The sequence below is a fragment of the Lissotriton vulgaris genome, chromosome 1_1 (assembly GCF_964263255.1).
Source record: "Lissotriton vulgaris chromosome 1_1, aLisVul1.2, whole genome shotgun sequence".
In the NCBI taxonomy this organism is placed as follows: Eukaryota; Metazoa; Chordata; class Amphibia; order Caudata; family Salamandridae; genus Lissotriton; species Lissotriton vulgaris.
Window position 1 is genome coordinate 1,629,337,227 of NC_141685.1, and position 26,439 is coordinate 1,629,363,665.

General features: G+C 51.8%; 1 protein-coding gene across 1 annotated transcript in view; it reads right to left on the reverse strand.

Annotated features, from left to right (window-relative positions):
• The window catches only part of PPP6R2 (protein phosphatase 6 regulatory subunit 2), an 876,013-nt gene that overhangs the window by 242,262 nt on the left and 607,312 nt on the right, over positions 1–26,439 (reverse strand). The window lies entirely within an intron of this gene.

A 26,439-nucleotide genomic window follows, 5' to 3' on the forward strand; every position in this document is an offset into this window, starting at 1 on the left:
TTCTTCTCCAGTAAACCACACAAAGAGCTGATTGCCTGCTTGATGTTCCCTGGTACAATCAACATATAATAAGCCCAGTGCCCTCCTACTGTCCAAATGATGGAGTCTCTCGTCATCCTCTGAGGGATTAGATGGAGCAAAGAATATGAAAAGGAGTGACTGCTTTTAGTAGAAATGAAGCTTGGTTCCTCAACAGCAACTTATCTGGGAAGAAAGTGGTATAAAGTGAGTCAACAGCAAGAGCCTTCAGCTCGCTCAAACATCTAGGCGATGTTATGGCAATAAGAAAGACCGTCTTAAAGGTCAGCTGTCTTACAAGACAACTTTGCGGCAGCCTAAAAGGGATGGACATCATACAAAGTGTACCTAGGTTCAAGGCCAACTGAGGCATCACAAACGGTAATGGTGGACATCAATGCTGCAAACCTTTCAAAATATCATCACAATAAGTGATGAAATGCTGAAGGTGATCTGGCAACCTCAAAAAAAGGCAAAAAGAACAAGTTACTTACCTTCAGTAACAATATATCTGTAAGAGACATATATTAGTTATAGATTCCTTATCATGTGAATTACCCCCAGGAGCCAGACTGGATTTGAGAATTTTTTCGTCAGCAGCACCCCTAATTGTCGAAAGGTGGCGTTGGTCGGCTCTGCGTTCATCGTTGCCGTTGTGGTCGCCGGGATGATGTTGCGGCAGCTATTTAGACGCCGCCCTTGCGTGCTGACGTCAGTTCTTTTACACGACATTCCACGCCAGAGGTGCATAGCCATGCAAGACACTGACCACTGGTGCACAAAACTAGGGCCCTGAAGTCCTTAACCCTAGAAGTCAGTTTGCATAACAGGGAGGACGGGTGGGGCGGTAAGGAATCTATAACTAATCTGTGCCTCTTAGAAATATATCATTACCGAAGAGAAGTATCTTGTTCATCTGAAAGAGACAGTTATAGATTTCTTACCTTGTGAATAGATACCCCAGCAACACCAACCCCGGCGAGTTGATATGCCAACCAAGTTCACACCAGAAAGTCCTGTAGACCAGAACAGCCAAAGAAGCCATCTCTCCGGGCTTGGCTGTCCAGGCAGTAGTGTTTTGTGAACGTGTGCAGAGATGCCCACGTAGCTGCCTGACAGATGTCATTGAGGGGGACTCCCCTTCCCAAAGCAGTGGTAGCTGCCGTCGCCCTAGTGGAATGGGCGCACAGTCCCACTGGAGGCACCTTATTTGCCAAAGAGTAGCAAGTTTTTATGCACAAAACAACCCATCTGAAGATGGTTCGTTTGTGCATGGCCCAACCTTTTTTGGAGCCCACGTAGCCAACAAAGAGCTGGTCATTCACCCGGAATTGCTTGGCGCAATCCAAATAAAAGGAAAGTGCACGTTTTGGATTCAGACGGTAAAGCCTCTCTTCCTTGGGAAGAAAGGAAGGTCTGGCTCTTAGGACGACCTTGTCAAGATGAACAGTCAAAAAGGAAGGCTTTGAAGAAAGAGCTTGGTGCTCACTCACGCTGTGAGCAGAGGTGATGGCAACCAGAAAAACAGTCTTTAAAGTAAGAAGTCTGAGAGGACAGTTATGGAGCAGCTCAAAGGGAGCGCATATAAGTTAAGTAAGAACCACGTTCAAGTTCCACTGAGGCATTATGAAGGGAACAGGTGGAAAAAGATGAGTAATGCCCTTAAGGAAGCGATTTACAACAGGGGACTTGAAAAGAGAAGGCTGATCAGGAAGCCTAAGAAAGGCTAAAATGGCTGAGAGGTAGCCCTTAAGAGTGCCCAGAGAAAAGCCCTGCTGGGCCAAAGACTGGAGGAACAAGGGAACCTCGGAAAGAGGGGCAGAAAGAGGAAGGGGCAGAAAGAGGATCCACAGCCTTTGCTGTGCACCATGCCACAAATGTGTTCCATCTGCAGGCGTATACCGTCTTAGTGGAGAGACACCTGGGTGCCAAGATAACACCACAGACTTTGGGAGAAATATCGAAGGCTGTCACCGCTTAATCTCCATGCAAGGAGGTGGAGACGGGACAGGTTCCGGTGGAGGACCGTCCCCCGCTGCTGCGACAGAAGATCCTCCCGAAGAGGCAGAAGGATTGATGGCCATGTGTAACAGCTTGGGATACCAGACACTTTGTGCCCAATCCAGAGCTACAAGGGTTATTTGGGCCAGGTCACGCTTGATCTTCTTCCGCACTCTGGGCAGAAGTGGTATAGGCAGAAAGGCGCATAGAAGACCGCCACACAACTTGTGACCAAAAGCGTCACCTTGCGAGTGCCGACTTGGAAATTCCAACACGCAGAATTGCTGACCTTGCACGTACTCTTTGGAGGCGAAGCCCAAGTTACTACTTGTGTAACGATATATCTGTAAGAGACATTAGTTAGTGATAGATTCCTTACCTTAGAATATCCCCAGGCGTCAGACTGGATCTGGAAGGTTTTGCTTAGCAGTACCCCTGCGGGTCAGTAGGTGGCGTCCTGAGGCTCCGCGTCAGTCACTGGGGTCGTGAGCTCCAGGAACGCAGAGCCATGCAAGATACCCACCATTGGTGCATAAAACTAGGGCCCTAAAAGGGATGACCTTAACCCTAGTAATCAGTTCGCAGAACGGGGAGGATGGGAGGGGCGGTAAGGAATCTATCACTAACTGTCTCTTACAGATATATCGTTACACAAGTAGTAACTTGTGCATCTGAAAGAGACACGTTCATGATAGATTCCTTACCTTAGAATACATACCCCAGCAATACTAACCTGCGAACAAAACTACACCAGAGAGTCACGGAGCATAGAACGGCCAAAGAAGCCGTCCCTCCGGAAATGACTGTCAAGGCAGTAGTGCTTGGTGAAAGTGTGCAACGAGGCCCACGTAGCTGCCTGACAAATGTCCTGCAAGGAAACGCCACGTCCCAAGGCAGTAGTGGCAGCAGTAGCCCTGGTCGAATGGGCAAGCAGTCCCACAGGAGGCTCCTTCTTAGCCAAGGAGTAACATGCTTTGATGCACAGAACGACCCACCGGAAGATGGTCCGTTTGTGCACGGCCCGACCTTCTTTGGCACCCACATAGGCAACAAAGAGCTGATCATCCACCCGGAGCTGCGTATGCTGCAGATAGAATGCAAAGCGATACAAAAGGGTATGATGGACGGAGCGTTTGAGCAAATCAAACACTCACCCCCAGTCAACTGATCTGGGTTTAATCCATCACCATTCTTTAGCTCACTCAGCCACCCCAGTTCAGACATGGCCATATGAAAATCAGTCTGACCCTGTGCCTCATGGGAACAGTCCAGCCCGAACTGCCAAGCCATGTTTTCCCTGGACCGGAAACAAGCATCCTGGGACCGGTTTCGGATTCATAATCCTCATCAGCCAGGCTATCTTGAATCCAGTGGCATGTGAGCAAGGGACTCATGTCTGAGCATACCCTGCCAACTTAGGGCGAACAAAGCGATACAAAAGGGGATGATGGACGGAGCGTTTGAGCAAATCAAACACTCACCCCCAGTCAACTGATCTGGGTTTAATCCATCACCATTCTTTAGCTCACTCAGCCACCCCAGTTCAGACATGGCCATATGCAAATCAGTCTGACCCTGTGCCTCATGGGAACAGTCCAGCCCGAACTGCCAAGCCATGTCTTCCCTGGACCGGAAACAAGCATCCTGGGACCAGTTTCGGATTCATAATCCTCATCAGCCAGGCTATCTTGAATCCAGTGGCCAAGTGAGCAAGGGACTCACGTCTGAGCATACCCTGCCAACTTAGGGCGAGCAAAGCGATACAAAAGGGGATGATGGACGGAGCGTTTGAGCAAATCAAACACTCACCCCCAGTCAACTGATCTGGGTTTAATCCATCACCATTCTTTAGCTCACTCAGCCACCCCAGTACAGACATGGCCATATGCAAATCAGTCTGACCCTGTGCCTCATGGGAACAGTCCAGCCCGAACTGCCAAGCCATGTCTTTCCTGGACCGGAAACAAGCATCCTGGGATCGGTTTCGGATTCATAAACCTCATCAGCCAGGCTATCTTGAATCCAGTGGCCAAGTGATAGAATGCAAGCGCACATTTTGGGTCAAGACGGTGGAGCCTCTCTTCCTCTCTGGAAGGATGCCGAGGCGGAAAGAAGTGATGGTCTGCCCAATGTGGAAGGGTGTGACAACCTTTTGCAAGAAAGAAGGACGGGTCCTCAGAACCACCTTGTCCGGATGAATAGAAAGGAAAGGAGGTTTAAAAGAAAGAGCCTGGAGCTCACTCACTCTTCTGGCAGAGGTGATCGCTACCAGGAAAGCCGTCTTAAGAGTGGGAAGACGTAAAGGACAGTTATGAAGGGGCTTGAAGGGAGCGCACATCAGAAACGTCAAGACAAGGTTTAAGATTAACTGCACCGGAGGGAACGTGTGAGTAATGCCTTTTAGAAAATGGTTCACAACCGGGGACTTAAAAAGAGAAGGCTGATCAGGAAGCCGTAGAAAGGCGGAAATGGCCGAAAGATAACCTTTGATAGTGCCCAGAGCAGAGCCCTGCTGGGCTAAAGAAAGAAGAAACAAAAGAACCTCGGAAAGAGGGGCAGAAAGGGCATCCACAGCCTTCGCCATGCACCATGCCACAAACTTGATCCACCTGCAGGCGTACACCGTTTTTGTAGAGGGACGCCTGGCTGCCAGAATGACATCAAAGACTTCGGGAGGAAGATCGAAAGGTGTCAACTGTCGCCGCCTAATCTCCACACATGGAGGTGGAGGCTGGACAGGTTTGGGTGGAGAACCTTCCCCTGCTGCTGCGACAGAAGATCCTCCCGAAGAGGCAATCGGATCGGGGGATCGAGCGCCATGCTGAGTATCCCGGGATGCCAGTATCTTTGTGCCCAATCTGGAGCCACAAGGATGACTTGGGCCTGGTCGCGTCTGATCTTCTTCAGCACTCTGGGCAGAAGTGGTGTAGGCGGAAAGGCGTACCGCAACTCCATTCGCGATGAAAAGCGCAGCTGAGACAGTGCTGCCTTGGAAATTCCAACGCATAGAATTGACGACATTGTGTGTTCTCTTAGGTGTGGAATAGATCTAACGAAGGCTCTCCCCGCTGCTGAAAGAGACCTTGTGCCACGTCCAGTTCAGACGCCATTCCTGATCCATCAAGCACCGACGGCTGAATTTGTCCGCCCTGGCGCTCAGAGAACCTGCCAGGTGTTGAACCCCCAAGGTAATGCCTTGATGTTCCAGCCATGTCCAGAGGCGCAGAGCCTCCTGCCATAGGGTCTAGGACCCCACCAGCCCTGTTTGTTGCAATACCACATGGCGGTGGTGTTGTCCGTGAACACCTGCACTACACATCCCAGACAGAGGGAAGGAAGGCCTTCAGTGCAAGTCGGATCGCCCGCAGCTCCAAAAGGTTGATATGGAGCCGGGACTTCGCCCGGGACTAGAGGCCTCTGATCTCCGCCTCTCTCAAGTGGCCACCCCATCCCAGAAGGGACGCATCTGTCACCACTGTGTGCTCCGGTTGGGGAAGAGAGAGGGATCTGCTCTTTAACCAATCTCGATTTGTGAGCCACTACTGCAATTGTTGAGCATTGCCCTCTGAGATGTGCACATGATCGGACAGGTTGCCCTGATGCTGCGCTTACTGGAACTTCAGGTCCCATTGCAGAGCCCGCATATGCAATTTGGCATGTGTCACCAGCAGAATGCAGGAGGCCATCAGGCCCAGGAGCTGTAGGGTCATCCTGACTGAAACCCAGGAGAGAGGCCGAAAGATCGAAGTCATAGTTGGACTATCCCAGACTCGCTGCTCAGGAGGATAAACCAGAAACCGCGTTGAATCCAGAACCGCTCCGATAAAGGGGAGCTTCTAAGAGGGACTCAGGTGCGACTTCGGCACGCTGATGGAGAACCCCAGCAACTGCAGGAGGTTGGCGGTAGTCTGGAGGTGGGCGACAACTGCCTGGGGCGAGCCCGCCTTCAACAACCAGTCATCTAGGTAGGGGAAGGCTGACACCCCGACCTGCGCAGGTGAGCCGCGACTACCGCCATCACCTTCGTGAACACCCGAGGGGCGCTGGTAAGGCCGAAGGGGAGCACAGCAAACTGAAAATGTTCCTGGCCTACCGTGTACCACAGGTATTGCCGGTGGGCCGGCAGGACGGATATATGAAAATAAGCGTCATGCAAGTCCAATGCTACCATCCAGTCTCCAGGGTCGAGGGCAGCCAGGACCTGAGCCAGAGTCAGCATTTTGAATTTCTTCCGGAGGAAGCAATTGACATCCCGGAGGTCCAAGATGGGGCGCAGGACCCCCTTGTCCTTCTTGGGGACCAGAAAGTAGTGGGAATAACAACCACTCACGACTTCCTGCACAGGAATGCACTTGATGGCCCCCTTGGCCAAGAGGGCCGTGACCTCCTATTGGATGTAACTAAATGATCCCCCGACATGCAATGGCACCGAGGCGGCATGGCTGGAGGGGAGGACTAAAAGGGAAAGGAATAACCCTTGCAGATTATCGAAGCACCCACTTCTCTGATGTGATTTCGCGCCAGTGGTGGAGGTGGTGCCGGACCCTGCCACCCACCGGCGTGGGGTGTTCCCTGAAGCTCGGATTAGGAAGGCTTGGAGGTGGGAATAGAGGTGGACTGACCGGCACACTGGTTCCCGGCGGCCGTGCTGAGGCTGGTTCTGCACAGGCTTGTTGGAGGAGTGTGTCTGAGTGCATCTGCCCTGGCCACGAAAGGAACGAAACCCATGAGTGGCAGGGTTCTTCGTAGAAAGACCCATGGGCTTGGCCGTGACCCGTGAGTCCTCAAAGCACTTCAGTGCACTGTCGGCCCTATCGCCAAAGAGGCGGGAGCCATCAAACGGCATGTTCATGAGCGAGCCCTGGACTTAGGGCGAGAACCCAGTCGAACCCAACTAGGCGTGGTGCTGCAACGCCACAGTCGTGGAAATTGCCCTGCCTAACGAATCAGCATTGTCCAAACCACACCTGATGGCAAACTTAGCCGCATCCTTACCTTCAGTAATAGCTTGGGAAAGAAAAGCCTGGACCTCTTCAGAACACTGAGGCAAGACCTGAGCAACGGAATCGCTTACTGCATGGGAGTAACGGCCCAACAAGCAGGCAGTGTTAACCGACCGCAGCCCTAAGCTGGCCGAGGAGAACAACCTCTTACCAAATTGTTCCAGCCTTTTAGAGTCCTTAGCCGGCGGAGCCGTGGGAAAGGCACTCTGAGATGTTGAGGCCTGAATGACCAGGCTCTCAGGCGTAGGGTGAGTGGTCAGGAAGGCGCGATCATCAGACGCCGGGCGTTGACACCTGGCGACGTTTTTTATCCAACGGAGCTCCCGTGGCCGGCCGCAACCAAGTGCCCAAGAGGACTTCCGCAAGGGCCTCATTGGAAAGAAACAGCGGCTCAGACTATGTAGACGCCGTCTGGAGCACCTCTGTAAGGAGGCTGGTCTTGAGGGCCACTGTAGGGAAGTCGAGATGGAGAGCCTCCGCAGCCCGACGGAGCACCATAATGTTGGAAGCACCCTCCTCCATAGTAGGCGGAGGCGAGGCAAACTCCGGGTCAGAAGAAACATCGAGATCGCCCGCATCTTCCAGGTCGTCCACCCAATCTTGCTCGGAATCACATTGCCGGGAAAGAGGGTCCTCGGACCCTTCCCAGTTGTCGTCCGCCTCTGGCGTAGAGGGAGCCGGTCCCGGCGGCAGAACTGGAGCCAGAGAAGGGACGAACGGCGTCAGGAACGGAGCCGAGAACGGCGCTGGCCGGGGCCGAGCTGGAGCCGCTTTCCAATGCGGATCCCAGGCCGGAACAAAATGGTCCAGGAACTGGTGCGGGAGAAACGGCACCCAGTGCGGCGCGGGGGTCAGAGCCGGCAGCGCTGCACTTCCTGGCGCTGTGGCTGGAGCCAGCGGCGCAGGATCCTGTGGCGCTGGGGCTGGAGTCGATGGCGGAGCCGCCCTGCCGGCAGGATCTGGAATTAGGACCGAAGGGCCCGAAGTTGCGCTAGCGGGAGCCCGGGACCTCTAAAGGCAGTTCATGGCAGCAAGAAACTCTTGCACCTGTTCGAAAGTTGCCGACAGACCCGGGTATGGCAGGTAGGCCGCGGGACTCCCAGGCTCCAGAGGAGCCGCAGGGGCGAGCCCCTGTCCCCCTTGTCCGCCTCCGAGGGGGGACGTTGGAGAGCAAACACGCTTCTTGGGCTTCTTTTTATGGCGTCGCTCACCAGAATCCGAAAGCGAAGACTTGGAGCCCGAGGAGCGACGGCACCGGTCCCGCAAGAGGTCGCGGGAACGGCCCCTGGACCCAGAGCAGCGGTGTGACAAATGCCAAATATCCAGCAATTTCCGACACCGCTCCCGCAAGGCCTTCGGGGCCATGGCTGAACAATTCCGGCAGGCCCGAGAGTCGTGATTTGCCTCCAGGCAGTAGAGGCACACATCGTGGGAGTCCGCCACCGACATCTTACCGCAGCACGTCCCACAAGACGTGAAGCCGGCATCCCTATGTGCACCAGGAGAAAAAAGAGGGGAGACAAAAGTCTCAAAATAGCAGTCAAAAAGTGAGTAAGGTACGTGCTCAATCGCATCTGCGCTTGCTGGCGCGGAAACAGAAAGAACTGACGTCAGCGCGCATGGGTGGCGCCTCAGTTCTCTCAGTGACGTCATCTCAGCGCTCATGATGCCAGTGACGGACGCGGAGCCGCAGGACGCCACCTACTGACGTGCAGGGGTACTGCTAAGCAAAACTTTCCGGATCAAGTCTGACACCTGGGGATATTCTAAGGTAAGGAATCTATCACTAACGTGACTCTTTCAGATTAGATCTAACCAAGGTTCTAGCTACTGCTGAAAGAGACCTTGCGCCACCTCAGAGTGAAGACACCATTCGTGATCCATTGTGCACCTGCGGCTGAGTTCGTCCGCCCTGGCGTTCAGAGAACTCACCAGGTGTTGACCCACCAGGGATATGCCCTGATGTCCCCGCAATGTCCAGAGATGGAGAGCCTCTTGACATAGGGTCCACGACCCCACCCCACCTTGTTTGTTGCAGTACCACATGGCGGTGTTGTCGTCCGCAAACACCTGCACTACTCTTCTATGGACAGAGGGAAGGAATACCTTCAGTACAAGATGGATCGCCCGAAGCTCCAGCAGGTTGTTGTGGAGCCCGGAGACCAGAGGCCTCTAATCTCTGCCTCTCCCATGTGTCGGCCCCACCCCAAAAGTGATGCATCAGTCACCACGGTTTACTCTGGTTGGGGAAGGGGGAGGGATCTGCCGTTGACCCAATCCTTGTTTGTTAGTCACCACTGCAATGGTCGTGCAGTGCCCTCAGAGATCTGTATGCAATCAGGCAGATTCCCCTGATGCTGTGCCCATTGAAACTTCAGGTCCCACTGCAGAGCCCGCATGTGCCTCCTGGCATGATCTACCAGCAGCCTCCGGGTCATTCTGACCGAAATCCGGGATAGAGGCTAAAAGATCGGAATCATAGCCCGAAAATCCCGGACTCGCTGCTCGGGAGGATAAACCCGAAACTGTGTCGTTTCCAGAACCGCTCCGATGAAAAGGAGCTTCAGAGAGGGAGTCAGGTGTATTTTCGGCACGTTTATAGTGAACCCCAGCAGGTGCAGGAGGTCTGCCGTAGTCTGGAGGTGGGAGACGACTGCCTGGGGCGAGCCCGCCTTCAACAGCTATACTCTTTAAGAAAAACCTAGCTGCAATTAAAATCTTGACAGAAACAGTGGACCTGGCCGACATGCTGGCAGTGAAAATTATGTTTGATGATTTGTGTTTAAACATTCTCACTGTCTATCGCCCGCCAAATTCCACCTCGGCCTTTAACGACCTATTTATGGCCAGCATATCGGATATATGCTCACGTTATAAGAACATAGTAGTCACGGGAGACTTTAATCTACACTGGGACAAGGAGAAAAAGGAGCCAGCAGCTAGCTCTTTGGAGACAACAATGTGTTCGCTTGGTTTCAGGCAACTGGTAGACTCTCCTACGCACATAAAGGGCCATATCCTTGACCTGGTCGGGGTGTTGGATCCTAAGATCACCTCAGTAAAAGTTCTCACTTGTATCTGGTCAGACCACCACCTGATATATTGTGATGTCCCTATTGGTGCAAAACCCCCACAGCCCCCACCAAAATTTAAAAAGACTCGTCAATGGAAAAATGTTGATGCACAAACATTGACTTTGTCGCTCAGGGAATTCACTCAACCCACGGCGCCAGGCGCCGACATAGACCAAGAGTGTAGAGATCTAATGGGTGATCTAACAAGGGCAATTGATCAGATTGCACCAGTGAAGTCCCAGAAAATGAATAGTGGTGGGAAGGGAGCCCCCTGGTTCACACCAGCTCTAAGAGAGCATAGGAAAGATTTGCGAAATGCTGAGAGAAACTGGAGGAGTAAAAAAGACCCCGAATCCTGTGAACAATATAGGCAGTTGCTTCGGGCCTATAAAAAACATATACAGGAATCTAAAGCGACATTCTACGAAAATCGCATTAATAAGGCAGATAACGTTCAGAAGGAAACTTTTAAAATCCTCACGGAACTAAGTAAAAGAACTCAACCTACAGAGACCACCTTCAATTGCGACACTTTTTTGAAATATTTCCTAGAAAAGGTTGAGACTATTTTACAAGAAATAACAAGTACCAGAGTTGGCTCTACTGAACCACATTATGCTAAAACTCCAGGTGGAATGTACTTGTCTAGTTTTCCCCCGATTGATTCATTGAGCCTAGAAACCTTAATGAGGAAAACAAAGTCAGGCTCCCCAGCCGACCCATGTCCTCCTAGTGTGTTTCGCCTAGCCCGCCTCAGCCTAGAAGAACGCATCCTGTCCATGCTAAATAGGTCATTGAACACGGGACAGCTGCCAGCTAGCTTTAAAGAAGCCCGAGTGAAGCCCCTAATTAAGAAAGCTGGGGCCGATCCCAAAGTATTAAAAAACTATCGGCCCATCTCCCAGCTTCCATTTCTTTCCAAGGTGCTTGAGCAGCATGTTCTGGAGTCCCTGGCTGCGTTCCTGGAGTCTAACCATCTACTCCATGAGATGCAGGCAGGGTTCCGTGCCCACCATACCACCGAGTTAGTCATGCTCTCGGTGCTGGACGACCTTAGAGGGTTGGCTGACCAAAAGAAACCAAGCGCCCTGATACTTTTAGACCTATCAGCGGCGTTTGATACCGTCAGCCATACCATACTCCTGGATAGGTTGGCCAGGTTTGGGCTTCGGGGCTCTGCTTACCTCTGGCTGGAATCCTTCCTGTCCGGGCGAACCCAGAGGATTCAGCTGGGAGAGGAGGTATCAGGAGCAGGAGACCTGACATGTGGGGTACCCCAAGGCTCCGTCTTGTCCCCCTTACTGTTCAACCTATACCTGCAACCACTAATAAGCACCTTGGTTGAGATGGGCTGTCGGGTGTTTAACTATGCAGACGACACTCAGTTGTTGCTGAGCATAGATGACACCGTACGGGCCCAGTCGCTGGCACAGGAGATTCTTAGGTACACAGTCAACTGGATGTCCAGGAATCTCCTGAAGATTAACCCCGAGAAAACAGAGGTGTTAATTGTGTCATCCACCTGCTCCCCCTGGTGTGACCTCTACTGGCCCCAGGAATTAGGGCCCACCCCTAAGCCAGCAATCGCGGTCAAAAGTCTTGGCATTAGAATAGACGGCGCCCTCTCAATGACCAATCAAATCTCTGCGGTAGTGGGTACTTGTAACGGCATCATAAGACAACTGCGCAAACCTGTTCCACTTCTTTCCCAGTCCATGCTCCGCACGATAGTTTCTGCCACCATACTGTCGAGGCTGGACTACGGAAATGCGCTTTACCTGGGCTTACCTAAAGCCTTAACAAACAGACTGCAGGTAGTCTTAAATGATGCGGCAAGACTTATCTTCAGACTTCCAAGGAGATCACATGCATCCCCGCTGTTGCTGAGTCTTCACTGGCTACCAGTGACGCAAAGGTCGGCTTTTAAGAGTCTCTGCATAGACCACAAGGCTATCTACGGGCAAGCCCCTTCCTATATTAAGGAAAGACTAGTCATCTACAGGCCCGAAAGAAGCCTAAGGTCCTCCGAGGCTCAGTTGCTTGTATGTCCTCGGTTCAGGCTAGCAACAAAAGGAGGGAGATCCTTTTCGGTCCTACTGCCCAAAATGTGGAATGAGCTACCTGAAGCTCTCCGTAAGGAAGGAAATCTGCTTCGCTTTAGGAAAGCCCTAAAGACAACTCTATTTAGAACAGCGCTGAGCTCAGTATAGACCTAACTCGCCTCCTGTTGCTGCCCGAGCTGTGATGTCATTGCGGTCAAAAGCGCCCTGAGACCGGTCGGTGATTTGGCGCTATATAAACCGACATAAACATAAACATAAACATAAACAGCCAGTCATCGAGATTGTGGAAGACTGGAACCCCTGATCTGCGCAGCTTTGTGAACACCCGAGGGGCGCAGGTAAGGCCAAAGGGGAGCACGGTAAACTGAAAGTGCTCGTGGACCACAGTGAACTTCAGGTAACGCCAGTGGGCTGGCATGACGGGGATGTGAAAGTAAGCATCCTGCAATTCCAACGCTACCATCCAGTTTCCAGGGTCGAGGGCAGACAGAACCTGAGCTTCCAGAGGTAGCAGTTGACCTTCCTGAGGTCCAAGATAGGACGCACTACCTTGTCCTTCTTGGGCATCAGAAAGTAGTGGTAATAGCAATCACAACCTACTTCTAGGGCAAGAACTCGCTCTATGGCTTCCTTGGCCAAGAGAACCACAACTTCCTGTTGGAGAAGGGCCAGATGATCCTCCGACATTCAATGGTACTAAGGTGGCATGGCTGGGAGAGGGGGGGGGGGGGCAAGGGGGGGAGAGGAGTAGTCTCGAAGGGGAGGGAGTATCCCCTTTGCACAATTTGCAAAACCCACCTGCCCAACGTAATGTGTGCCGGTGGGGGAGGTGATGGCGAATCCTGCCACCCACTGGTGATTGATGGCCCTGAAAGGTTGGACTAGGAGGGTTTGGAGACTGCTGCAGAGGGGGAGGTGGCAGACTGGCCCGCTCGCTGGCCCCCAGATCCACGGCGGTGAGTCCCACGTCCCCGGCCGCGCAGGGGCTGAACAGCTTGTGCCAGCCTGTGGCTCTAGAAGGAACGTGGCATGGCACCCCTTCTGTAGCCACGAAAGGGGCGAACAGCAGGCTGCACAGGACGGGTGGTGGAGAGGCCCAAGGACTTGGTCATTGCCCGAGAGTCTTTGAAGAGCTCTAGCATACTGTCTGCTTTGTCAAAGGACAGGAGACAGCCATCAAAGGGCACGTCCATGAGGGTAGCTTGGACATCCCCAGCCAAACTAGTCAGCCTCAGCCAGGCGTAGCGTCGAAGGGCTACAGAAGTTGAAATCATCCTGCCTAGCGAGTCAGCGGTGTCCAGACCACATTGTACTGTAAACTTGGCTGTCTCTCTACCCTCAGCAGCTACACGGGAGAGCACAGCCAGGGCCTCCTCCGGGCACTATGGCAGTACCTGCGCTATCGTATGCCACACAGAGTGGGTGTTACGGGCCAACAGACATGCAGTGCTTACCAACCGCTGTCCCAAGCTCAAGGAAGAAATCATCATCTTCCCAAGATGGTCCAGCTTTTTTGAATCCCTGTCCGGTGGTGCGGTAGGGAATGCGCTTTTGGACGTTGAGGCTTGGACCACCAAGTTGGGGTGTTGGGAGAGGAAAGTGGGGTCACCCGGAGCAAGGCGGTGGCGTCCGGCAATCACCCTATCCACTGGAGCCCCTGTGTTGGGCCTGAACCAGGTGCCCAAAAGTTCGTCAGTTAGGGCTTCATAAAACGGCGCCAGGGTCTCCGAAGAGCTTGCTGCCGGTTGAAGCACCTCTGTCAGAAGGTTAGTCCTGAATGTCACCGTCGGTAGCTTGAGAGCCTCGACCGCCCTACGACAAAACCACTGCGCTATACGCTCCCTTCTCCGTAGCCACGGTAGGAGAAGACGACAGACCAAGGTATGGGGAGGTGTACAGACCAATGGCTTACCCCAAACTTCTCTCTCTAGTCCAGATCATACTCCAACTGGCCAGTTAAAGGTTCTCCAGGCCCCTCCCAGTCCTCCTCACCCTCCTCTGGTTGCTAATCTGGCCTGAAAGGAACACCTGGGTAGAACAGGGGTACAAAAATACCCGTTAGTGCAGGATCTGGCGTCGGTCGCTTTCGGTCTGGCTCCGTGACCACATTGAGGTGGAGGCTGGGGTCGACGCCGGCCCGGAGGGCTCACCGGGGGAGGTGATATGAGGTCGACCGGTGCTGATCCGGATCCAGGCCTGGATCCAAGGGGACCCTGCGGCACTGTGACAGGTGCCGCCGGCGACGAAGGCCCAGGGCCCCGAGCCAAGTCTGCAGGGCCTGAAGGCGCGCCAGCGGAGTCGGGCTGCCCAAAGATGGCATGCATCGCTTCATAAACGCTTTGAAGCTGGGCAGGGGTCGCTCCGGGTCCCTGAAAAGGAGGGAACCTCAGAGTCGACCCTTCGGGCTCCACGCGCGGGAGGGGTACCACCTGCATTCCTCATTGCGTCGGCCGACGGACGGGAAGAAGTCGAAATGCGACGATGCTTCTTTGACTTCTTCTTGTTCTTCTACTTACCTGAGGAGTGCAAAAACTTTGAGGACGAGTGGTGGTGGTGGCTCTGCCAACGGGATCTTGAGCTGCGAGGAACGGACTCCCGGGCCTTGAGGTGGTTTTGGGAATGCTCCCACAAAGACTTCGGATTCATGGTCCGTCAGTCAGGACACGACTTGGGATCGTGGTCGTGTTCAAGGCACCACAAGCACATGAGGTGAGGATCTGCCACCGACATCAGTTTTCGGCAGGAACCGCAAGCCTTGAAACCAGGCATCCCTGAGGTGCACCAGGAGTCGATAAGACACAAAAACGGTGTCGACAAAAGAAGCAAACAAGTCAGTCAAAAGGTAACTGGAGATAGCTCTTTCTTCGGATCTGCACTGTCTGGCGAGTAAAAAGAAAGAACTGACGTCAGCGCGCGAGGGCGGTATCTAAGTAGCTGACGCACCGTCATCCCGGCGACCACGACGAACACGGAGCCGACCAACTCCACCTTTCTGCGTGCAGGGGTACTGCGGACGAAAAAATTCTCCGGATCCAGTCTGATGCCTGGGGGTAATTCTCAAGTTAAGAAATCTATAACTAATTGTATCTTTCAGATATGATAAGTAGCCCTTAACTGTGCCCAAAGCAAGTCCTTGCTAGACCAAACAACAAAACTTCTAATAACGCAGCTTGCAATAGGTCAATTTGTCAGCTGCTAAACCAACCCACCAATTTTTCCGTTCTACTGCCGTACACTGATTTTGTGAAGGGATGCTTTACTGCCACGATGACTTGAATGAATTCAGGTGGCAGGTCAAAAGAGGTAAACTGCTACCACTCAATCTCCAAGCATGTAGATGCAGACTGCCTTGCCGGTGCGACAGAAGAGCCTTTTGGAGCGGCCGCTTGACCAGAGGACCAATGTTCATTCCTAGGAGCCCCTGAGCTCTGGATACCACACTCCCTTGGCCAAATCCGGTACCACCAGGATGAATTTGGCGGATTTGTTTCTGAGCTTCTTTAGAACTCAAGGCAGAAGATTCAGTAGCAGGAAGGCATAAAGGAGTCCCAAACTTCAATCAAGACAGAAGGAGTCTCCAGAGAGACCTGCTTTAGAAACTAACAAGTAAAACTGCTGATATTGCGAGTGCTCAGCGGCAGCAAAAAAATCAAGCCAGAGTTCTCTCCATTGCTGGAAGACGCCCTGTGCCACCTCCGGGTGCAACTGCCATTCTTGATCCACTAAGCTTCGGCGGCCGAGTTCTTCAGTCTTGATATTTAAATATTCCACCAGGTGGTTTCCAACAGAGAAATTCCTTGGCGGGTCAGCCACTTACACAAGGGTTAAGCCTCCTGACAAAGGGCTCACAACCCCACCCTGCTTGTTGCACTACAACATTGCTGTGTCGGTGCACTTGCACTAGCCTTGCTCTGATGGTTGTCAGGAAGGCCTTCAACACCAAGCACATCACCCTAAACTCCAACAAATTGATGGAGAGTCAATCTCCACCAGAGGCCTCTGAGCTACATGTCTCCCAGATGGTCTCCCCATCTCGGCAGTGAAGCAACCATAACCACCATCAACCCTGGGTCGGGTAACGAGAGGGGCCTGCCACTGACCTAATCATGGTCCAGTTGCCAACATGGCAGATCTTTTGCAATCTCCTCTGAAATGTTGATACAATCTGACAAATTCCCTTGATGTCGTGCACACGGGGATTTAAGGTCCTATGGAGAGCCTGTATCTGCCACCAGGTGCATTTGGCAAGCAGGAAGCCAATAAACAAGAGCCTCAGAGTCATCCACACAGATTCAGGATTAAGGCTGAAACATCGGGTTCATAGCCTGAATGCCCTGGATTCTTTGCTCCATAGGAAAGGAACGAAACCATATTGTATCTGATATAACTCAGATGAATGGGAGCATATGTGAAAGAGTCCGGTGTGACTTCAGCACATTGATAGTTAAAGCCAACTATGTTAGGAGGTTAGCAGTCATCTGGAGGAGACTGAGGGGAGTCTCTGCCTTCAGCCACAAATCGTCTAGGTAGGTAAAGACTAGTACCCCCGACTTCCGAAGGTGTGCTACAACCACCCCCATCACTTTCATGATGTACCAGAGGGGCAATGGTGAAGCCAAAAGGGAGCACTGTACACTGAAAATGCTTTTTGCTCACTGTATACTGCAGGTAGCACCTGTGGGCCGGCAGGATGGGGATATGGAAATAAGCATCCTGCAGGTCCCAGGCCACCATCCAGTCACATGAGCTAGGGCAAACAGGACCTTGGGAAGCAGGAGCATCTTAAATGTGTCCTTCTGAAGGAATGCTTTGACAGGGCCAATATTTAAAATAGGATAAAGTCTCTGCCCTCTTCCAGCATAAAAAGTAGCAGGGGTAACACCCACTTCCTTCTTCCATGGCTGGAACCCTCTCTATGGTCCCTTTGGTCACAAAACTATGCACTTCCTGAAACAAGGCAGACAGGATGTCCTCTGTTAGCTGCCCTGATGGTGGTGGATAGAGTAGTTTGAATGAAAGAAATGGAAGGGCGTAGCCCCGATGGACAATTTAGAGGACCCACTTGCCTGAAAGTAATTGCCTGCACCCTTTGAAAACATACCGGATTAGGCCTCTGACAGGTTGACTTCACTGCAAAACAATGGCAAAGCCTAATACTCCCTTTTTGATATATATAAGCTACCACTAAGGTAAGCCTATCGAACCCTAAGCCAGGGTGCTGTATATTAGAAAGTGGAACAAGTGCTTTTAAATGTTCCAACAGTAAAAACCAATAATTGTCGTTTTTACTGTAGAAAATGCTAGTAGCGCCACTGGTGACTGCAGAGTTACGGGCTGACACCACCGGCCCTGCTAACTTCTGACGGAGACTACTAAAGTTGGTAATGCAAGATATCAAACAACTTGTTACATTAAGCCTGACTTCATGACCAAGTCGAAATTAATGTAACTTGTTGTTGTGTGCAACTTTTAAAAGTTTCCATTTTGTTGCCCAGAGTCTCCTGTGCCCGTTCACAGTTGCACATGGGGTTCATCCCAGAGACATCCTTCTCCCCTTCTGGGGACACATGTAAATGACTCCTATCAAAGGACACAATAGAAACCTGCATGGGGGAGAGGTTTTGCCACTCCCTGGCAGGAAGACACACAGGTGATGGCCAAAAGGCAAGCTTCTGAGGGGAAGTTGCCTTGGAAGGGCAATTGTAAACACTTAGAAGACTGCTCTATTGCTTTTGCAGACATGCTGGCACTAGGGACAGAGAGGGGAAGTCAGTTGTCAAATTGGTTTTTCAGGGGCATGCAGACCTCTTGGTAGCCACACCTCTGGGTTTGGTGAGGGAGATCTGCACACCGATAGAGGGGTTCTGCAATGTAGTAAGTGGGCAAAATTGAGCCCTCTGGGCTAGCTAGATGCCACACTTAACAGGAACTAGCCATCAGAAGGGAGGGAGCCTAGCAGCCCATTGACTAGTGACCACTAACTTCCCTGAGGTAATTTTCTGAACATAAAAAAGGCACCTCTCCCAGAACTCAGATCTCATTGGGCTGGAGAAGAGGACTGAAGTACTGCCCTGGTGGATCCGAGCAGAGAAGTTGCACCAATGTGGACTGCACCACCTGTACCTGGTAGCTAGCAAAGGAAAAGGGACTGTGCCTGCTGTGTCGTGCTCGTGGAGAAGTTGACTCCTGAGCCTTGCTGAAGCAAGTGACTCCAATGGTCAGTTGCCTAACCTGTTCACAGCACAGGACCACAACAGCTGAAGAAGCCTACTGGGGCGAGTTGGCAGCGCAGATTTCCAAACTGCCTCTTCTCACTAACGTGCATTCCAAGGGACCAGGACCTGACTATCAAAAGCTGCCCCCAAGTCTACTGGACCGTTGGAATGCAGCTTGGTCCCCCAGAAGGCACGTTATCACCAAAAGAAGGTATCCGATTAAACCAATGTACCGGGTGACCAGCAGTCCAGTGGCAAGTGGACTTCTGTCAAGCCTGAGAGGACTTTGAGGGACGTCTACCCCTGTGGCCAGGATCACCTCACAAAGCCTGTGAAGATGCAAGAAGACCCCGTCAACCGCACCGCATCTTCAGCATCCTGTATCCCTTGCACTCCGCATAACTTAGTGGTAAGGAGCTACTGATGCGGAACTGGACTGGACACTGCTTTTCCAGTTGAGATAACTGTTTCTGTAGACCCTGTTGGTATCCCGGACTAGCTCTCTGCCGTAGTTGGTCATCTAAAGTAATTCTATGTGACCACATTGATACTTACCCAAGTTTTTCTTGAAAAAAGTTTTGAAGTGTTTAGTATGTTGAATTTGCCATTGCTTGTTCACAGTTAAGTAAAAAGCTGTGATTTACTATATCTTGTAAAGCCTATATCACTGGAACCCTATGGTGGATCTTTTTTGTTTTGGTGTCTAAAAATATATAAAAATCAAATCTATTTTTTATAAATTAGTGTCAGTTATCTTGGGTCTTGTTTCTGTCTTCTGCATGGTGCGATTACATTTTTTACATTTGTTCTTTTGTGTAAGCCTGACTCCTTAAAGCCCCAGCTACTTCCAAGGGTTGAGCTAAAGGTTGAACAAACAAAACCGGACTGGTCCTAAAGTTGGCAGCGTATTACATGGTGAGGTCATAAACTATAATACACCCCATTTTCTCACAGGGGTGATAGCGACGAGTGACCTGCCTTTTAACAGGCAGACGTGAACAAGATTTTGGCCAAGTGCACAAAAGTGTATCCGTAAGGGCCTCATTTAATCCCGACAGTGGCTTTGTGGCCGCCTGATCAGGTTAAAGCACTTCCTTCTATACATTAGTCTCTACCTATATTGTGGGTAGCTGTAAATCTAAGACTTCTGTCACCCTTCGTATAAAAACAGCGAAAGAGGTGCTGTCCTCTGTGGCAAGACCAGTGGCGTAGACGAGGCCAGTATTTGGGGAAGCATCCAGCCCATTGCATCCTTAAGTTCTTGATACCAGTTTTCCTCACCATATTGGTAAATATAGCCATTCCCTGCATTCTATCACTGACTGAGTCTGTGCTAAAAATATTCTGCAAAGTCTGGGCACTACCAGGTAGAAGGGCAAGGTATCTGATTCGAAATGGCTGCCCAACAGGTGCGCCCCAGTCAGAGCCGGGTGAGATCTCGATTGAGGTTGATTCTGCTCGGAGTTGAAGAACACTATAGGCTGTGCATTGTCTTTCTACGTCAACATCCATGCAAAAGGAACTGGCGCAGGGAATGTGCCAGCACAAAAGCAAGTACTGAACCAGAAGCAGGTTCAAGGGGCATAGGAAGGACTGAAGGCAGACCAACTGGCGGGAGCCCAACTGGAAGCACCTGAGAAGCCATGGGACCAAGGGTACGCCATCAGGTCCGAACTTAGAGTAGACTCTAAAGGAGATCGCAAGCAAGATAGGGAGGCATGTTGATGCCCTGGCACCCTGTCTGGAGTCGGAGCAGCAGGAAGATGCAGATTCACACTTCGACGACTTGTGGTTTTTCTTGGATTTACCCAGAAGATATGCTGACGGAATGACTACACTAACGTAACATTTCAGCTTTGACCGGTCGAGATGTATCAATCTATCAATCATATCATTTGTAAAGCGCACTCCACTCCTGTGAGGGTCTAAAAGCGCTGGGGTGGGGAATGCTGCTACTGCTCGAAAAAGCTAGGTCTTGAGGAGTTTTCTGAAGGTTAGAAGGTTTTGGGTCTGTTGTATGGATGGGGAGGGTGTTCCAGGTCTTGGCGGCGAGGTGGGAGAACGATCTGCCGCCAGAGGTAGCTCTTCGGAAGCAGGGGACTGTGGCGAGGGTGAGGTCGGAGGAGCGGAGCTGGCAGGTGGGGGTGTAGAAGCAGAGTCGTCTGTTGAGGTACGTTGGTCCGGTGTTGTGGAGTGCCTTGTGTGCGTGGGTGAGGACCTTGAAGGTTATCCTCTTGTTGACCAGGAGCCAGTGCAGGTGTCTCAGGTGGGGTGTGATGTGGCTGCAGTGAGGGATGTCGAGGATCCGGGGTGCAGAGGCATTCTGGATGCGTTGGTGCCGTCTCAGGAGTTTGTCAGAGGCTCCTGAGTAGAGGGCGTTTCCGTAGTCCAACCTGCTGCTGATGAGGGCCTGGGTGGCCGTTCTACTCGTTTCAGTGGGGATCCACTTGTAGATTTTGCAGAGCATGCGGAGGGTGTTAAAGCAGGAGGAGGACACAGCGTTGACCTGTTTAGTCACGGAGAGGGTGGAGTCGAGGGTGACCCCTAGGTTGCGTGCGTGTATAGTGGGTGTTGGAGCGGTTCCCAGTGCAGTCGGCCACCAGGAGTCGTCCCAGGCTGAAGGGGTGGATCCGAGGATGAGGACCTCCTTGTCCGAGTTCAGCTTCAATCGGCTGTTCCTCATCCAATCAGCGACGGCCTTCATTCCTTTGTGAAGGTTGGTTTTGGCGGTGTGGGGGTCCTTGGTGAGGGAGAGGATCAGCTGGGTGTCATCGGCTTAGGAGATGATGTTGTCGTGGGCGAGCGGTGCCATGTAGATGTTAAACAGAGTTGGGCTGAGGGATGAGCCCTGGGGTACGCAGCAGATGATCTCAGTGGCTTTGGAGCGGAAGGGGGGAAGGCAGATGCTCTGTGTTCTGCCAGAGAGGAAGGAGGTGGTCCAGTCCAGGGCCTTCTCTTGGATCCCAGCGTTGTGGAGGCATGTTCGTAGTGTGTGGTGGCAGACAGGTCAAGGAGGATGAGGGCCGCCGTTTCTCCGTTGTCCAGCAGGGACTTTATGTCATCGGTGGCGGCGATGAGGGCAGTCTCTGTGCTGTGGTTGCTAGTGAACCCAGACTGGGAAGGGTCCATTATGTTGTTCTCCTTGAGGTAGCGGGTCAGTTGTTAGTTGATGGACTTCTCGATGACCTTTGCCGGAAACAGGAGCAGGGAGATGGGCCGGACGTTCTTGAGGTCCTTGGGGGTCCGCCTTAGGTTTCTGGTGTAAGGCGTTGATCTCAGCGTGCTTCCAGGTCTCCAGGAAGGTTGCTGTCTCGAAGGAGGTGTTGATGACTTTCCGGAGATGGGGTGCGATGGTTGTGCTGACTTTGTTGAAAATGTGGTGTGGTCATGGGTCTGACGGAGATCCGGAGTGGATGGTGTTCATGATCTTGATGATGTCGTCGTCATTGATGTTGGTCCAGGAGAGCAGGCAGTTGGTGCGGATGGTGGTCGTGGGGGCGGAAGTCTCAGTGGTTGTCGGGCGGCTGTGGCGTTGAAGCGGTCGTGAATGTCTGCGATCTTGGAGTGGAAGAAGGTGGCCAGCGAGTCGCACAGGTCTTGCAAGGGTGGGGCGTAGTTAGTGTTGGAGCTGGGGTTGGAGAGTTCCTTCACGATGTTGAAGAGCTCTTTCCTGTTGTGCGCGTTGTTGTCTAGGCGGTCTTTGAAGGAGGCCCTTTTGGCGCATCTGATGAGGTGATGATGTCTGCGGTTGGCGTTCTTGTGGGCTGCGTGGCTGTCCGGTGTTCGTTCACGGAGCCAGATCTTCTCCAGCTTTCGGCAGGTTTGCTTGGAAGCCTGGAGGTCTTCAGTGAACCAGCTGGCTCTCTTGTTGGTGTGACTGTTGGAGGGTTTCTTGATCGGGGCGAGGGTGTTGGCGCAGTTGTTGATCCACTGCCTGAGGTTGCGGGCGGCGGTGTCGGCGGGTGGGCTCTGGGCAAGGGTGGTGAGCTGGTCTTCGGTGACTTTGATCCAGCAGCGGCGAGGCATCTGTTGGGTGTGGTGGTGCATGGTGGGTTTCTTGAAGATGAAGTGGATGCAGCGATGGGTAGTCCGGTGGAGTTCGGTGGTGTGGTTGAAGGAGACATGGGGGCTTGCGGATAAGATGGGGTCAAGCGCGTGACCGGCGGAGAGGGTGGGTGTTGTGACAAGTTGTCGGAGTCAGAGGTTGGCTAGGTTGTCGATCAGGGTGGTGGAGTTGGTGACGTTGTTGTTCTCGAGGTGGAAGTTCAGGCCCCCGAGGAGGATGTAGTCCGTGGAGGCGAGGGCGGGTGTGCTGACTAAGTCGGCGATGGAGTCGCTGAACTGTGGTTGGGGTCCGGGGGGGGTCGGTAGATGAGGGTTCCTCTGAGGGTGGTGGGGTCGATGTGGATCTGGAAGTGCAGGTGTTCGGCGGTGCGGAGGTTGTCGTCGATGTTGGTCGATGGCGATTCCTCCTCCTGCTCCGTTGATGCGGTGCCTGCGGGTGATCTTGTAGCCTTCCGGGACGGCTATGGCTATGTCCGGTGCCAAGGCGGGGTTCAGCCAGGTCTCCGTCAGGAAGGAGACATCTGGGGAGGTTGAGTCGAGTAGGTCCCAGAGTTCAACTGCGTGTTTGCGGGCAGAGCGGTGTTGAGAAGAATGCATCTGAGGTGGTTGGGTTCTTTCCTGGTCGGCAGCATGGGGAGTTGGATGCTTGTGAAGCTGCAGTTCCGGCAGGTGAAAGCTCCGTGGGTGAGCTTCGGGCGGCCAGGAAGCAGGTGTGTGATCGTCCGGTGTTGAGTGCAAGAAGGGTTCTGGCATCGTAGCGGTGTCGGGCTTCGTGGCGTTCGCATGATCCAGGGATCCTGGCGCTGGGCGCGGTCCAGGCACAGACGAGCTTGCCTTAGGCACGCCCTCTGCGCGCCCGTTGCCCGGCCTCCATATGAGGGGATGTGGGAGGGAGGAGCAGCTGGGAGGCGGGACCGGGGTGGCGAATGGGAATGCAGGGGGGCGGGGCCGCAGGGACGCAGCGGCCGGAAAAACGGGCGGGCCACGGGAGAACTGGGCACAGGAAGGAAAAACAAGTTTAGGCAAGAAAACAAGTACAGGCACAGAGGAATAAAAACAAGTCTGGGCAAGAAAGCAAGTTATGCACAGGGGAATAAAAACAAGTCTGGGCAAGAAAGCAAGTTAGGCACAGGGGAAAAATAAAAAATTTGGCAAAAACAATGCAGGCAGAGCCGTGCAGCAGTGTGCGGAATGACCTGCCTGCGAGCAGGGTAGAGTCTTCTTGTATCTGGCGATGGTCGGAATGGTCGTCCAGTTCATCCCGGCAGAGTAGTCCCAGGGCCTGGAGTCATGCTCTCACCCCAGGCGAAGTAAAAACTTTGCAAGGATTAGTCATAGACATTGCTTTGCAAATTTGGTTGTTTTAGGGGGAGGAACACTGGCTAATTTGGGAAAAGATAGTCAAAAGTCCAAAGAGAAGCTCAAGATCTGCGTCTTGAGGTGCAGAAAAGAAAACCTGACATTAGCACACATGGGTGGAGCTTATATGCGGCTATGTTCGTCACTTCCAGGGAAAAAACACATCAGTGCAGTCTCCCATGTTTCCACCAAATGATTTGTAGAAGTACTGCTTTAAAAGTTTCTGGATCCAGTTTGACACCTGGGGAATATTCACAATGTATGAAATCTAAAGTTAGAAGTATCCATCAGAAGTTAAGTAACTGATGGATACTTCTAACAGCAGATTACCAGTCTTAAGAACAAATATCAAAGCAGTACCTCCCCAGTTGGTGGGTCAGAGGTAAGGCTCAGACCAAAAAACCCTGTGACAGGAGATACTCTTGAAACGGTAGCCTGATCGGAGAACAGATGTCTGTGTCCATAAGTTCCAGGTACCTCACACTCCTTCCTTGCCCAATTCAAAGCCACTGATCTTCTTCAGAACTCTGGACATGAGAGGCAGCAATGGAAAGGCATACAGCCTAAGGGTACACTCAGGAATGCCTCTCCGAGAGAGAGCATTCTTGGAAGTTCAGAACGTAAAAATGTCGACTGCGCTTCAGACTGTGGCAAAAATCTATGGCCATGGTTTTCCCCATTGTAACCTCAGGATGTAATTATCATTTGAGATCTGTCAGGTGCAGACAGCTGCATTTGTTCGTCCTGGCATTCAAAGTTCCCATCAAGTGGTCCATGAACAGGACAGTGCCCTGTTGCTCCAAGTTAACTGCAGAGACAAAAATCCTTCTTGTACAGGATAAAGGACCCTGCTTGTTGCAGTACCACATGTCAAGTGGTCTTGCCTATGAGAACTTGGACGGTAGAAAGGTTTTCAGCACCATGCAAATGGCTCACAACTCCAACAGGTAGATATAGAGTTGCCACAGACCAAAGTCCTGTAATCTCCAACTCTCCCATGACCTCTCCAACAACCCAGCAACAATGCATCAGTCACCAACGATGCATCTGTCACCACCGTCTGCTCTGGGTAGGGCAGGGAGAGGGTTCAGCTGCTAGTCCAATTGCAGTCTAGCAGCCACCACAGTAGGTCTTTCGATCTATTCCGAAATCTGAAGAGAATCCAAAAGGTTTCCCTCAAGCTGGGGCCAATGAGACTTCAGGTTTCACTGTAGAGTCCACATATGCCAGCTGGCATAGCCAACATGCAGAATGCCGGCCTAGAAGCCTCAGACTCACTTTCACCAAGGCCCAGGACTGATGCTGAATTTTCAGGATCATAGGCTGAATGCCCTGGAATCATTTTGGTGGAGGCAAGGCCTGAGACTGCACCATATCCAGGATGGCTTCAAAAAAAGGGAGCATCTGCAAAGGACTCCGGTGTGACTTTGGCAAGTTGATAGTGAACACAAATGATGTTTTTGGTCATCAGCAGGTGGTTTGCAAGTGACTGTGCCAAGCCTGCCTTAACAGCCAGTAACAAACGTAGGGAAAAACTGGAATCCCCTCTCAATATGCGCAGCGAGAACATTCATAAGTTTCATGAACATCCAAGAGGCACCAGTGAGGCCAAAATGGAGCAGAGCAAACTGAACGTTTTTCTCACCCACCTTCAACTAAGTAGGACTGAAGGATGGGCACATGAAAGTTATGTCCTGAAGGTCCACAGTCACCATCCAGTTGCCTGGATTCAATGCAGACATAACCTACGCTGGTGTATCTTAAATTTCTCTTTCTTCTAAAGGGCGTTCGGAGGGCAGAGAATTTAAATAGGGTAAAGGCCTTTATCTTTGGTCATGAGGAAATAATAAGATTAACAACCAGTCCCTTCTGAAGTAGGAACCCTCCCTAGGTCTACTTTGTTCAAAACAACCTGCACTTCTTGTAGAAAATTTGTCAGGTGGCATCTGGAAGATGCCCCAATGCAAGTTGAAGATGCAGCGGGTCGAAACGGAAGGGCATGCCCTCTCTGAATGATCTGCAGGACCCACTCCTCAGTTGTTATATTTTATAACCCTTGGAGAAAATGTCTGACCATGTCTCCCACCGGATGGCCGTGTGCCACTAAAGGCAAACTAAAGAGGCTTAGAGTCTAATGCCGGAGGGCCTGGGGACTGGAAAATTTGCTGCCCCTGGGGACCTAGACATTGTCTGCTTGAGACAAATGTAGTGCTGAAGAGATTACTAAGAACTATCTAGGGAGCTACATTCTACTGAGCCAGAGAAGATGCTGCAATCTTAAATTGTTGACATTCCTAAAGATTATGGAATTTCTTCTTTGGAAGATGACCAATTTTACACCGAATGAAGGAGACCCACTTTCCTGCTGACAGAAGGAGCTTTTAGTGATTTCCTGGTCTACTTACTTCCTGCTCAAAGGATCCATAGAGAATCCTTTTAGACAGTACAGTGGCCTCATTACCCGAGTGAGTCTGATACTTGAATGTGCTACAATGGTTGCAGTCTATTTGTAAGATCCAATAGCGAACAGTGCAAACCTTCATCATAATCATCGTAAACAAATTCCTTTCAGGAGAAGGGCATGCATAATAAAAATGAAAACGTATCTTACTCTAATTTTATAATACTATCTTCCTGAAAA